This window comes from Mauremys reevesii, linkage group 7, assembly GCF_016161935.1.
Source record: "Mauremys reevesii isolate NIE-2019 linkage group 7, ASM1616193v1, whole genome shotgun sequence".
NCBI classification, from domain to species: Eukaryota; Metazoa; Chordata; order Testudines; family Geoemydidae; genus Mauremys; species Mauremys reevesii.
In genome coordinates, this window is record NC_052629.1 from 87,011,219 (window position 1) to 87,025,137 (window position 13,919).

The window sequence follows — 13,919 nt, forward strand, 5'->3', positions numbered from 1 at the left end:
GACTTTAGAAGTATGAGATTATTGGGGTTTATTTTAAAATAAAGATTTTTCTTTAAAAAAAATAAGATTAGCTTTGTTTGCAGCACGTGAGCTTTTTCCTTAGAGGCAGACACTGCTCATCTGTAGAAAAAAGGTTTTGGGGCATTACATGTTCGGATATTGCCAAAAAAACCCAAAAGAAAATACCAGGAATGGAACAAATTTGTTACTTGTTTTTTTCTCAAATGGCTACTAAAAAAGCAGTTGGATTGACATAAGGTATAGGAAAAATAGAACTATCTTATTATTTGAAACAACAGGTAGAATTAAACTACAACATGCCTTGTTTTTCAGGACGAAATGATTAGTTTATCCTACAGTAAATGGAACAGATCATAACCTCTTCCAGTGCTTTCTTTGTTCTCTATTAGACTGTTTCAATTGCCAAGAAGCGATGATTTTTAATCCCTAAATAGATGACGTCATAATGACATCATCACATCCTTCATTTGATTGATTCTCATAAAAGAACAGTAATGAGATTTGATATGCATGTCTTAAAATTCTCCCTTCCCTTCAGGGGACTGCCTGACCTGCATGGCAAATTTCAGTGAATAACACTGAGTTCCAGCAAAAAAAGACATTCCTTTTTGGAAGGCGCAGGGGGACATGTAGGAGCAATGGACTGATCCTGATCTCCTTAGAATTTAAGGACTTAGATGATGAAACTTCAACTGTGGAGAACGTATCTAGAAGTGTAGACATTGACCAATATTTTCAAACCTGGTGCTGCTAAATCCATGTGTAGACACCTAAGTAAAGGTGACTTGATTTTCAAAGGTGCTGGGCATATTCAGTTTACACTCACTTCAGTTGGATTTGTGGAAGTTCAGCGCTTCTGAAAATCAGGCCATTTTTATTTATGTACCCAAATATGGGTTTGGATACCTGAGTTTAGGCACCCAGGTTGGCAAATGTTGATCATTAAGCACAAATATATCTGAAAGCTTCCCCCCCAAAAAACCTACCAATCAAACCAAAATATTAGCTATAACTGTAACTGGGTATGATCTGATGATAATTGCAATGTTCGTTTTCTATATTGATAACTATAAACTCTAATTAAAATAGTTGAACCTCTGATATAGTTGTATTAATACAGCAGAATACTCCTATCATGAGCTTAGACTTAATGAAACTCGGTTTATTGAGAAGCAGAGCAACAATCCTAAAATTTTTCAGTGCATTATTGTGTGAACATTGTAATTCTGATTATAGTAAACCCCGTTTATAATGGAATTGTTCCTTCATTTAAATTTCTGTAAGAAAATTTCATTATTTTTCATAAGGTAATCTGGTACATTTTTTAATTTTTAGTACAAATTTTTGGTATCATGTTTATCCCACTAAAGCAAGGGTTTTAAAAGGAAAGACATGTCATTTAAATGATGGCCAGGGTAGGCTGCTGGTTTATAGAGCAGCGTGGGTATTTTTGCACAGATCTATAAATACTTATAGAATTCTATAAGTATATGATAAATCATATGCAGCTGATTTTATACACCCTCTTATCTTACTCAATAATTGAATATAATAAATATGAAATAATTCTGAGATTCAGCTATCAGCTTAAGTGAACTGTTCTTAGTAAACTTGGAAGGTTTTTATTTCATTTGTGTGTGTGCGTGTGTAAATTCTGCTTTATCTCTCTTTATACAAGTATTACGCATGATGAAAGACAGGGGAAAGCGTTGTTTTCATGTTGCTGTTGGTTCTTTATTGGGTGTTAAAGAATGAAGTCCACCTCTTATAAGCACCATCCTGGTGACTGCAGTTACTGCTCTCATCTTTGATTCTCAAAGACAACCACCAAGTTTGGTAAATATCATGGCTTCATAGAACTACATTTCAAAAGAAGCCAATGATTTAATAACCGTGGACAGGCTAATCTCAATGCAAGATCTGGCGTTGAGTTGAATTAATGAGATCAACCTATTTACTTAAGACAGAGAAATGTTACATCAGCAAGCCTGTCAACTTCTGTAGTTCACCAGTGTTGTATTAGGAATGGTTGAGTAGTGATTGGACATAGGCATTGTTAACAAGCAAGGGGGGTGGTTGTTTTATAATTGAATCCATAAATGGTAGGCACCCACAAGTTATTGGTGCCAGATACATTTCTAAATAAATCCCATAAGCCTGTCTGCACCCATCTTGCCTGAAATGACAAATTTTCATGAGCTGTAAACCTGTTCTAAAATGACTCAAGTATGAACGAACAATAGAACCCTGGTGTTAGAGAGAATCCTGATTTGATAATATTCCATGGAAACTTCTTTTCACTCTCCTCTCAGGATTTGCCACATGCTGTGAATCTTCTAGCTTGTGCCTGCATTGCACATTCAAAACAAAAGATGGGTTTGGACTTTGTGAAACATCTATGCCTTCTGACTGAATTTTAGATGATCTCCAATGACATTTACATGGTTGTGCTGTAATGCAGTGACACATTTGGTTATATAAAATATGGAAAGCCAAGCATCTCAGAACCTTTTCTGAATGCTTTCTACTAGAGACTATCAAAGCATGATGACTGTTACTGCAATGATGACCTTCTTGAACATGAGATGACTGCACCAATTTGGCCAAACAGAGAAGGACAATGAACATTTTCATTACTGTGACAGAATTCATTTTGGAAAAACAAGGTCAGTTGTGGCAATTGTTAACGAAAATGAAAATGAGGCAATAATATCTTGTCATTGTACTGATATAATACAAAAACTGCACATCTTGTCTGCTATCATTACATTATGTAAAAATTCAAAAGGATGTAAAGCAGAACTTCATGCAAATCAGCAGTTACTGTATCTATGTTATGTCTAATAGTTAACACAAATTAATACATTTCAAAAGTAAAAACAGTATAGTGACTGAAATATTCTGTTCCATTTGCTCTCTAAAGAATTATCTTAATCTGAAAAGGATATGAGTAGGCAGAAAATGTTATGCTTGTTTCCCATTTTGTTTTGGGCTCTAAATCAGAATAAATGTAGACATTGAATAGGTTATTACTGCTCATAAATCAACTTTTAGTATTTTTCCATGTTTACTCTATAAAGGAATTCATCACGGAACATGAGACTTCTTCACACTGTTTTTACTGGTTCACTTAATAGGAACAAAATGTATAGCCACTCTTTAGAAGTGTGTTTCTTTCAGATAAATCAAAAGTTATGATGTCTCCTTAGGTTAGGGAGCAAATCAACTTGACTAATTGATGCAAAACTTCTGTTAACTTCAGGGGAAGTTTTCTTTCAGGATTTGGTCCTAAACTTACTAGTGCTGAAAATGATTAAAAAGTCATTTTAGGTTTTTTCCTCCACAAATTCAAAAGTATCAAGAAGTTCAAACATTGATTTGTAAATAGTAGTGTTAGCAATGAAATGTGTGAGATTGCAAAGAACCACTAGCATTTTGTAGGGATATTTTGTGGTGATGCAAAACTAATTTGTAATGATTGTAACAATTATTTAAAATGAGGCAAATACACAAGCTTGTGAAAATGAGGATGCTGACAGCATCGGCAATGGTAATTGTGTAATCTGTAAGCCAGGGACTAAATACTGCTCAGTAACACTAGTATAGCTGGAGTAACTTCATTAGCTTTCATGGTAATACTTTGGATTCTGCCCAGGGTAACTGGCCCAACATAGAAATCAGAATTTAAATTGTCTGACTATGTTTCTGTTCCAATTTCTCACACTGCCAGTGTGATCAGCTTTTAACATGAAGAGACTCTGCAGGGTTTAGCTATAATTCTGCTTTCATATTGGTTCACTCATAGTTCTGCAATACAAAACCCATCATATGTATTTTCATTTGGAAACCTGGAATGCACAAAAGATGTAGATTCTGTGGTAAAAGGCAAATGTTGCACACCAGCTGCTAAACCACTTCCAGTATTCACTTCAGCATTTTGTAAATGGAATATTTGTCTTGCTCTTAAGAAACCCAGATGTGCAACTGTTGTTCATGAAAATAGAGTAAATAATCAAAACCATATTTCTATCTGACTTTAAGTAGGCATTATCCACTACATAGATTCAGATGTAGGTCTTGACAATTTAACTTTAAGATTTAAATCTCAATAAGCAGGAGACTCATTTCCATGTTTATTGTTCTGAAATCATTTTGAGGCACTGAATCACTTCTCAAAAAGAATATCTGTTGCTGGACAATGAATTAAAAACACTACAGTATATTTTTAGTCATTTCAAATTGTGAATAAATGTTTAACTTTTACTCTCACAATTTTATTCGCAAGAAATCCAGTTATTTTTTATAACCTTCACACTTTGTTACTTAAGCCTGAGTGTAACCTAAACTATAGAATGATCCTTGTTTAAAAATAGGTCGATAAATATAAATTTGAATGATTCATCAGATGTAAAGAATACCATAAATAAAATCAAGCCCCACCTCTGTACTTTTAAGCTATATTATTTTGATTATCATATTTTATGAAAAATATGTAATTTAAAATATGGAGAAATCTGGTCAAGTTTTTACTTTTTTTTTTTTACACCACTTGTTAAAAACACAGCAGATGTTGTAATAAGGGTACATAAGGAAGGGAGTAAAGATTTTTTTTAAATAGAAAAAGTATTAATTCCATTTGATATTGGCAGACACTGCAAAGGCAAATTATTCCCAGTATGTATATAATAGTTAATTATATAGCTCCGTAAACTAATGTGACAAGAGAAAAACTGTGCACAGTAAAAAGGTAGAAGAGCCTCTTTTGGAATGGTTGAATATTCAATCAGAAGCAAGAGTACATGTCAGAAACCTATTTTCTTGGGAAGTTTCATTTTAAAAAGTAAACATACCTTTTCAGACAGACTGTATGTCTGTTACATTCCATCTCTTTGTGGCTTTTAAGGGAGAAAACAGAAATATAAGATTTTCTATCACAAGGGCTGATCCTGCATTCCTTCCATTGACTTGTACATCTCTCTTGTTTAAATAAAATAACACAACTGACCCCAAGATGTGAACCTTTTTTCAAATATGTGTATTCTGCATTTATGCCATGTAAAAGTGTACTGTTTTTATGTGGTGTGTGTGGAATTGTGACATTTCTATTGCAATTTAAGTGTCTTTAGAACTCAGAATTGATACTTTGTGGATCAGAGAGTGTATTAAGATTTCCTTACAAACCAGAATCTTGGGACTGTTATTAGATTACTAGATTTTTCTGTCTACAATGGGGGTATAGCATCAATCTCATAACTGATATGCTTGCCTACAGGTGGATGGTATCTGTCTGGTATGTCTTTTAAATTTCTCACTACTATAATCCCATTTTTTCCACCAAGTGACTTCATTTTCTTTCTAATGTTTATAGTGAACTGGAAACTCTAATCCTGGATGGTGAAAACATTTTAGGGTTAAAAACATGGCCTCCATCTTTGGTCAACAGCAAGGGGGCACTGTTTAGTATGTTTCTCTTTTCCTGAATTTCTTTTCAGGCCATTGAAAGCCTAAGGAGACATTCAGCAAGGCAAAGATGCACAGATTCCTACTACTGCACTGATGATCAGCACAGACATTACTGAAAACATGCGGAGGCTTTGCAGCCTCATGTACGAGTAAATGTTATAAACGCCAGCGAGGGGTAGATACAATCAGATGAATACTTTTAATTATAATTTAAATAATTCCGAATGACCAGAGGGGGTTACTTTGATGAATATGCAGCTGGGGAAAATATTTATAATCCTGAAACCTCGGGAAACTAAAATAAACATTTTATTATCTAAATTATGTGTTTATATAACTAGAAGGATAGTGGGGGGGATGGACCCTCAAGTAGTAGGTGTGTGTTATTCATTTGATATGTTCCTCCTTTTCAGCAGAGTGCAAAAGGTTAAGATAGTCTGAATCCTAATTTTGTTTAGTATTTATGCTAATAATAATGCTAATTTTATGTATATATCAAGCCACTATTAATTCAACAAAATAAACAACATAATAAATAAGTTACAACTATTAATGTTTTTAAACATTTTAATGTTTTAAATGAATGATAGCAGTATTTACTCGGGCCAGATTCTTTATGAGCTTGACTGTTCAGAGTGCACACATCCCACAGTAAAGGATGACTAATGAGCCATTCTTCTTTGGGGCACTTTCGGATGCACAAAGCCTGTGCAACCATTATTGTCTCTTTGTGGAGTACAGTTTACTAGTTTACTCCCCTTTGGGCAGCCAACAATCTGGCTTAACTGAGGTGCATATGAGGGAGGGAAGGACCAAGGTCTCTCTCACCTCCTCTCCATCCCCTTAGCAATACCTTGCTCCCCCTGCAGCACAGAGAGGGAGCATTCAAAGTATGCCCAGTGGCACAGAGGCTGGAATTTTGCTCAGCTCTTACCTGGCCTGCGTAGGGGTGATTGGGGAGCTCTTTGTGCCCTCTACCCCTCATTGTTCACTTATATAATGGTCAGGCACAATATGGCCCTAAGTTTTTTCTCCAGGCCAAATTTTGCTCTGGACTATATAACTTAAGAGCAAGCTTTGACCTGTTGATTTCACTAGGAGTTTTGTACGAGTAAGGAGTTTTGACCCTAAAATTGAAGGACAGAGTGAGCTTTCAGTTAAAACTTTAAAGATGTTTTAAGTTTATATAGCTCACATGATGGCCTCACTTCTGTTGCAATGCAGAAATTGTGCCTGCAGGTAATTGTTGCCACATATCTAGCACTTGGAAAGCTATGTACGATATTTGTGTCTGAAACTGGGTGCTTAGCAGACTAAGCGGTGGATTGTCTCCTGTTAACTGCAGGCACAAAACATATGGGCAGCAAGGGAGACCAAGCTTAAGTCTGACTGATAATTCGGACAGAAGTGTATGATGTTAATGTTATTGGTGAACATATGAAGTGATTTTTCTGTTGGCTTTCCTGAGTGCTTAACAAACTCGCTGACCAAGGGGGCGTAGGAAAGTTTCACATCAACCTCTGGAGTGTTTGGACTTTCATCTAGGCAATGGAAAGAAATCTTTCCAAATGTGACCCCAGTGTAGTGCTGTCTTCATGTATCCACAGCCAACCAGCCTGAAACAGTAGGCGGTTGTGAACTGCTTAAAGTCCAAATTGTAACTCCAACCTGAGCACACGATAGGCCATATTCCATGAGTGGAGCCACTACCCAGTTGCTACTCAAGGAGTGCACAGGAGCCGGACTCCACAGGGCAAAACGCTTGTACATCTGATGTGTGAGCTTTCAAAGTTCTGTCCCCACCCTCTCTATGCCCTGGAACCATGCTAGCTCTTCTATGGCCCTATAGGAGGGAATGGATCTTAAGAGAGGTGCAGAGTGGTTCTATTCATCTCTATGAGGTGTTAACTCTGCAGACTGACTCTCCGGCTCACAGTAGGCATTTTGCCTCTTGCTGACAATTGGTGCAAGATGTAGCTAGAATAGTCAAGGACAAATTATGTTCAGAACTAGTTCAGTATAACCATGGTTTCTGAAACAGTGCTGAGCACAGTTTAAGGGTAAGTAGGAATCATTCATATTCTGCACAAGCTCAGAAACCCTTTTGTCTGCAATTGGTACACTTTCTAGTGTAGAGCATGTCTGAGTTTTTCATAGCGCCCATGAAACCACTGCTTTCAAAGCATCATCCCTCCTACCCTGCCCAGCATGTAGTTCACATTTTCTAGCTAGCAACTTATCGGATGACTTGGCAAGGATTGTTTTAATAAATTAGGTTACTTATTATCTGCCTGAAATTCCCTGGTTGGTGGCTCAGGGAGACTTTGAATTAAGCTGTACAGAGCATAATGAGGTTGTAGGAATGCTTTGATGTGGAAATGCTTATATACAAAAATGGCCTGGACAATTATTGATATAGAATGTTTTCCCAAAGTGTTCTGGGACAATTTATATTAATCAAATTCAGATTATACTGTAAAGATAATAAATTTGATAGTAGCACATCAAAACGCTCTAAATTCAATAGACAACATGAAAAGGTAAAATCGAAATAATTTTCTTCCTTCATTTTGTTGATACATTTATAGCTTACTTCAATCCTTTTTCATAGGCATGTTTGATATCTGCAGTAATGAGAAATTAATATTGCAATGCTACAGATTTGCAGAAAGATTTTATCTTTCATATAATTCGTACCATAGCCATTCTCCACCATCAGATTTACTGAGACAATGATTCATCTTCAGAATTGAATGTCTGCAATGAACTGTCACTACATTTGTCTGACTTAATAAAGATTGTTATATAAGAGTTGCTTCCCCTTAGCTGATTGAATTTAATTTCCCAGGCCACCTCTGCCTTCTAATACTGTTTATCAGCAAAGCAGAGTTTGCTGTATTTTTTGCTTTTCTGTTTGCATCTATACTTGAGGGTTATTAACACAAAGTAGCCCTGAGTGATGTCTTGGACACCAGAGATTCTAAAAGCCTGTAATAGCCATAATAATAGAGTTGGTTGAAGGATACTGGTTGCCTTGGTAACCAGGCATGTGCCATACAAGATAATGTACCTGCTATAGTGGAGAGATCTGTGCTGCATATTGATTGCAAGAGTTTTGAGTATTCACGTAAATGTATTTTACAATGCACGTTCCATCTACAACGTAATTGTGGCTTACTAAGCAGACTAACTGCATCCAAAACATCTCTGAACTTAGAGTACCTTGAAAACTAACTGTATTTTGTTTAGGTTTGATTTGGGGGGGGGGCATTATTATAAGGGTAGTTTATACCAGATATGATCCTACAATTATTGTGGGCTTTTTCTAATTGAGTTAAATGATATTTCATCATCAATAGTCACACTGTGACTCTTTTTAGTCCTCTAATTTACACTGGAAAAATAGTGTGGGAAAACACTCCTGTGTGCAGAGGGACAGCACAAGGCACTTCTGTCCCATTTAAATCCTCAAAATGGGGGTCAAGTGGGATGTAAGTGGTGCATAGACCTTGTGAGCTAATATAAATTTCACCCACTATTAGCAGGACTGTGCCTGCTTCCCCACATGGCTCTTGATCTGGATTAACCCTACACTTAGAGTCCTGAGCTTCTTTTGAGCAGATCCCTAGAGATACCAAACTCCAGTTCATCTGTGAGCTCCAACAGACCAGAATTTGACCCAGGTGTTCAGTGGTGAAATAAACTAAAATCATTAACCTGTACACCTAGACCAGATCCTCAAAGGTATTTAAATCAGATGGGAGTTAGGTGCCTAAGTACTGTTGTGGAATACGAGCCTGAACCCCCAAGAAACCACTTCAGGTGGCACGGCTAGGCTGATCCTGCACAACTGAAGCCAATGGGAATTCTGCCATTGGCTTCTGTGGGTGTGTGATCAGACCCATGATATTTAGCAAAGCATCTTGTCATCCAGATGTCTTCTACATTGTCCTCATTCCTCAGTGTTCCTCCTCTTTGTATCATTATTGGTGTACACTCGTCTAGGCTTGGCCAGATTAGAATTTGTTTGATATGTTACTATATTCATTCAATATATTTGGTGAACATTTACACACACAATGAAAACATTCACAGCTAACAGGACATGTTCACAAATGATTCAAAAGCTAAAGAGGGAGCCAAAATCAATGGAACTTCTAGTTTAACATGTCCTGCTTGGCCAAATCTAGTTTTGTTTTAGTCAGTTTTTTTATTTTGTTTGTTTAATGCTTCACATTCACATTTATCACAATATCAAAAGGCCTGGCCCAGATGGATCATTCACTCAGGAAAGAATTCATCAGTGGCTCTTTTTCACAATATTGGTTATTTTATCAAAAAGTGTCTGAATTTTATTTTAAAAAATGACTTATTTCACTAAAAGTTCTATGTTCAACGATTTCTGGGTCCTAAATTAAGAAAAGGTAATAATTTGGCAAAAAAAAAAAAAAGACACGTAGGACCAGCTCCTCTGTAGGTGTAAATCAGCAAGGCTCCATTGGAGTCAGTGAAGCTACACTTAGTTACATCAGATGAGAATTGGGCCCATGAGCTCAAAGACATTGTGTTCAATCTGAGGCATTATCTGTTCCCTGCCTAGGTGCACTTTGTTGGTCAGATTAATTCCATGACAGTAACTCAGACTCACGACCCTGGAGGAAGAAAATTTTTTCCATGAGAGTCACAGCACCACAATGTGCCTTTAAGCCTCATTCTACCAGGGGGTTCTCTGCTGCCCAAGATTGGGTGGTGCTTGCCAGGAACTGGTCTTCTTCAGGACATTGACTGATTCAGGCCATCCTAGGGAATCTGAATGCAAATTAATCTGCCCTCCCAGTGTTGAACCCCTGGGAGAGTGTGGTAAACTATACACTTACTTGCCTACACCAGTCATAGGTTTGAATTAAACATTACCTTGTTCTTTATAGCTTGACTTTTTAAGGCAGTATTTGACACTGTTCATCTTATAAATCTTTTGGGTCAGTTGCATGCAGTTTAGGGACTCTTGCATTGTTTGAATGTAATTTTTCATTCTCAGAAGTATAGCTATAATGTTGAAACTGAATTTATGTTGTTTTATGGCATCAACCCTGCACAGATACAAATATCAGGGGCTATTAGTTTTGTTTTTATTACTTATGGAATATTATCAGTTTGAGGTGACTGCTAGAGAGGATAGATTTGAAATGTTAGTTATCTCCAATAATTACTTGCCGGGTTGTGTAACTTAGTTCATTAGTACAAGAAATTTTAGAATGCAGTGCTCAGACACTGTGAATTCAATTCTTCCTTTTGCTATTAACCCTGTTCTTAAATCATTCCATTGCCAACTAGCAAAGTGCCTAGTTAATTTCATTGCTGACTTACGAAACTCCTAATAAAATAGGTTAAACTTGAAGAAAAATAAACAAACAAAAAAAAACCCCCACAACTCTTGGCATGTTTTATAAGTCTATTTGAAGTCGTTGGATTTTGTGCAGCAATACTTTCACACACATAGAATCTGTTTTTGCTTGATATTAACTGTCTGATCAAATTCTTTCTAGTGTTTAATTCAGAACGAAGAGACCATTGTTTGAGGCACTGTTACATTGTTTTTGATCCTGTGAACCATCATAAGATATTCTCATGAAGGATAACCTTTTGTGTTTGTACTCTATTTCAAAGACTTACAAGGATCGGATGCTTTCAGAACCTACTGTGCTTAAGTAGAACCATTAAGATTACTATTCCTTTTGCAGAGTTTACAACCATTGGAACTGATGGTTGTCATGACTATATAGCCCACAAATTCTTATAGTCTCTTCTTATGCAGACCATAATTCTTATAGTATCTTCTTATGCAGAATTTATATTGAAATTAGAACCATTGAAGTCCATGGAAGTTCTGCTTGAGTAAAAACTGAGTTTCTAATGCATTCTCAATTATACACATATTTGGCCAAGTCCTGCATCTCTACTCATTTTGAGGAGTACTTACTTATATGAGCAGTCTCATTAAAGTTAATGAGACCACTTGTGTCAGTGAGTGGAAAATCAGGCCCATGTAAGAAGTCCAGCTCTTAACCACATATCTGTATAATTTTAGTGAACACACAGCACAGTTTGTATCTTTTCTTACCTTTAGATATTTTCCCAATGTTCCGTTTGACCCTGCTTAAACTGGTTGCTTTGATTAGAAAGTTTAGTCATCCATAAAATAAAAGTTGCTAAAAGAGTTGTTGGCTTTCCATTTAGCAGTGGATCCAGATTCTTTGGTTCAAGGCCCAGAAGACAAATGATTCCTTTGCCACGAGGAAAACAAATTAACAGTCCTAAATAAGATGCCACTTGTGACATATAGCTTAACAAAGGCTGTGCGCCCAAATGAAAATAGGGGTCAGTCATAGGAACAACACAGTGCCATGTCTTCTTAGCTTGGCATTGACATGTGGTAATGGCACAGTTAACTGTTGTCACTTCCTTATCACCTCTAGACCATGAGCTGCTATTGTACTGCTTCCTTTCTAACATTTAGCATCTGTATATGAATTAGTGACAGCTCTAAGTTAGCAGTGCGGTTTTCTATTTCCTGATGTTGCTTTCTTGCTTGATCCACCCTTTATAGGCCATTTCTTTCCAAGATTATCAGCTAACATTGCAAATGAAAGCCATATATTCATCTAGGGCAGAGTCATTCCAACTGTATTCTAGCAGCTCACCTAGTACCCAGTCTAATGATGTCAAATGAGAAAAACCTGGATAATTTGAAGACTGAGCTGAAGATTTGAGACTTCAACTGGTATGAAATACGACAACATGCCCTAGGAAGGCCTTTGCTTGTGGTGTGTATGTGTGTGCACATGCACACACTATCTCTCTCTCTTTCTCTCTCTCTCACACACACACACACACACACACACACACACACACACACACACACACAAAACTACAGAAAATCAGCATAGCCAACTAGGGTCAAAAGAGTGAATTCCCCCCAATGCATTTATGGAATACACAGAGGATCTTGATATTGCATACACCAGTATTTTGGCACAGTTGGCAGCCTGCTCCCTGATGTGCTGACACCCAGCTCCATAGCATGATGAGAAGAGATGTGAGGCCATAAGCCTGCTTCCTCCCTGCTACCTTACTGTTAGGGGGGAGTAGTCTCTGCACTACCATGAGAATGGGGACTGCTGTTGTCTTTGATCTTTGTGTCCTCCTCATCCTCCCATGCTCACCAGCACTAGGGCCAGACACAAACTGGTCATTAATCTATTTATTCTGTCATAGGGGATGACATCAATAATATTGAAATATATGAAGCAATAAGTGGTCCTGGTGACTGATTAAATGTTGAAGAAAGGCAGATGCATTTTATAACCACAGAAGCTGTATATTGTGAGTATACTGCAGTGCCCTGCAATTGTAAACTATTGAGGGGGCTTGAATCTAGAAACTTGTGGAAAGTAGGGACGACATCTGATCTTATAGGTCTTTGTAAAGCTATCTGGCCATCTTGTTTTTCAGTCTTCACAGTGATGAATCCACAGTGGCTATTTGTCAGTCTAATGGTAGTGAACATAAAAGTTGCTAATAAACAATGCAAAAAGGGAGATCAGAGTTTAGGGATTCCCATACACCTGTGTATACATTTGCATAACCTACCTAAAGTTGTAAGAATCAAGTGATAGAACTGAACCATTACAAACATGCACTTTCTGAAGTAAAATGTAAACACTGTCAAGAGTTACATAACAAGATAGAAAGGACAGGTGATCCTCTCAAAAGATGCAGAAAATCAGTGTCTTCACATTCTTCAAGATCAAATGTGTCACTGAATGAAATTTTTCTAGTGATGTTCAAGAGAAGAACTTTGAGTTTGATGATCCTGAAAGACATTTTAAGCCATTGTTGTTATTGAAATGTAGCCCCAGTGGTCCTTTAAATGCCTCTTCCAGGTCTGCCAGCCATACTTCAACATCAGCTTCGTTCAGGAGCACACTCCATTTGTCGTCAACACCCCGAAAAAAAAAAAGACAAGGATGGGCAGGTGATTATGCCATGAAAACAAGTGAAAGGCAAAGATTTAAAAAGTTCCAACCTTGTTTTATACTAACACTGCTGTCAATGTAGCACAAAATAATCAATTTAAAGAAATGATTGACACTGTTCCCAGGCAGATTTAAATTTCCAGTTCCACTGCTGGATGCTCCAAATAATAGAGGTGAAGGAAAATTAAAGAAAATTAAGAGAATCAGAAGCAAAGTGGTTGGTTGAACACAAAAAAATGACCTGATAATAGGTACAAGCAACCAAACATGGAAAAATGCATTCACCCATCTGAAGAGAAAACCACAGAACAGTAGGCCAGATTCTTAGCTGCTATAAGGTAGCATTGTTCCACCCAAATCAATGGAGCAACACTGATTTTCACCAGCTGAGAATCTGGG

At 37.0% G+C, this 13,919-nt stretch overlaps 1 protein-coding gene across 14 annotated transcripts in view; it reads left to right on the top strand.

Annotated features, from left to right (window-relative positions):
* The window catches only part of SLC6A1 (solute carrier family 6 member 1), a 164,900-nt gene that overhangs the window by 15,271 nt on the left and 135,710 nt on the right, over window positions 1–13,919 (top strand). For 4 of the 14 annotated variants that reach the window (XM_039481412.1, XM_039481419.1, XM_039481421.1 and 1 more), the window contains exons 2-3: window positions 1,700–1,857; window positions 2,334–2,687. The exons of 3 other annotated variants lie outside the window; for them this stretch is intronic. The gene's annotated coding sequence lies outside the window, so the exon portion shown is untranslated. The remainder of the gene's footprint in view (window positions 1–1,699; window positions 1,858–2,333; window positions 2,688–13,919) is intronic. 7 more of the 14 variants (XM_039481420.1, XM_039481417.1, XM_039481418.1 and 4 more) reach the window with 3 other exon arrangements.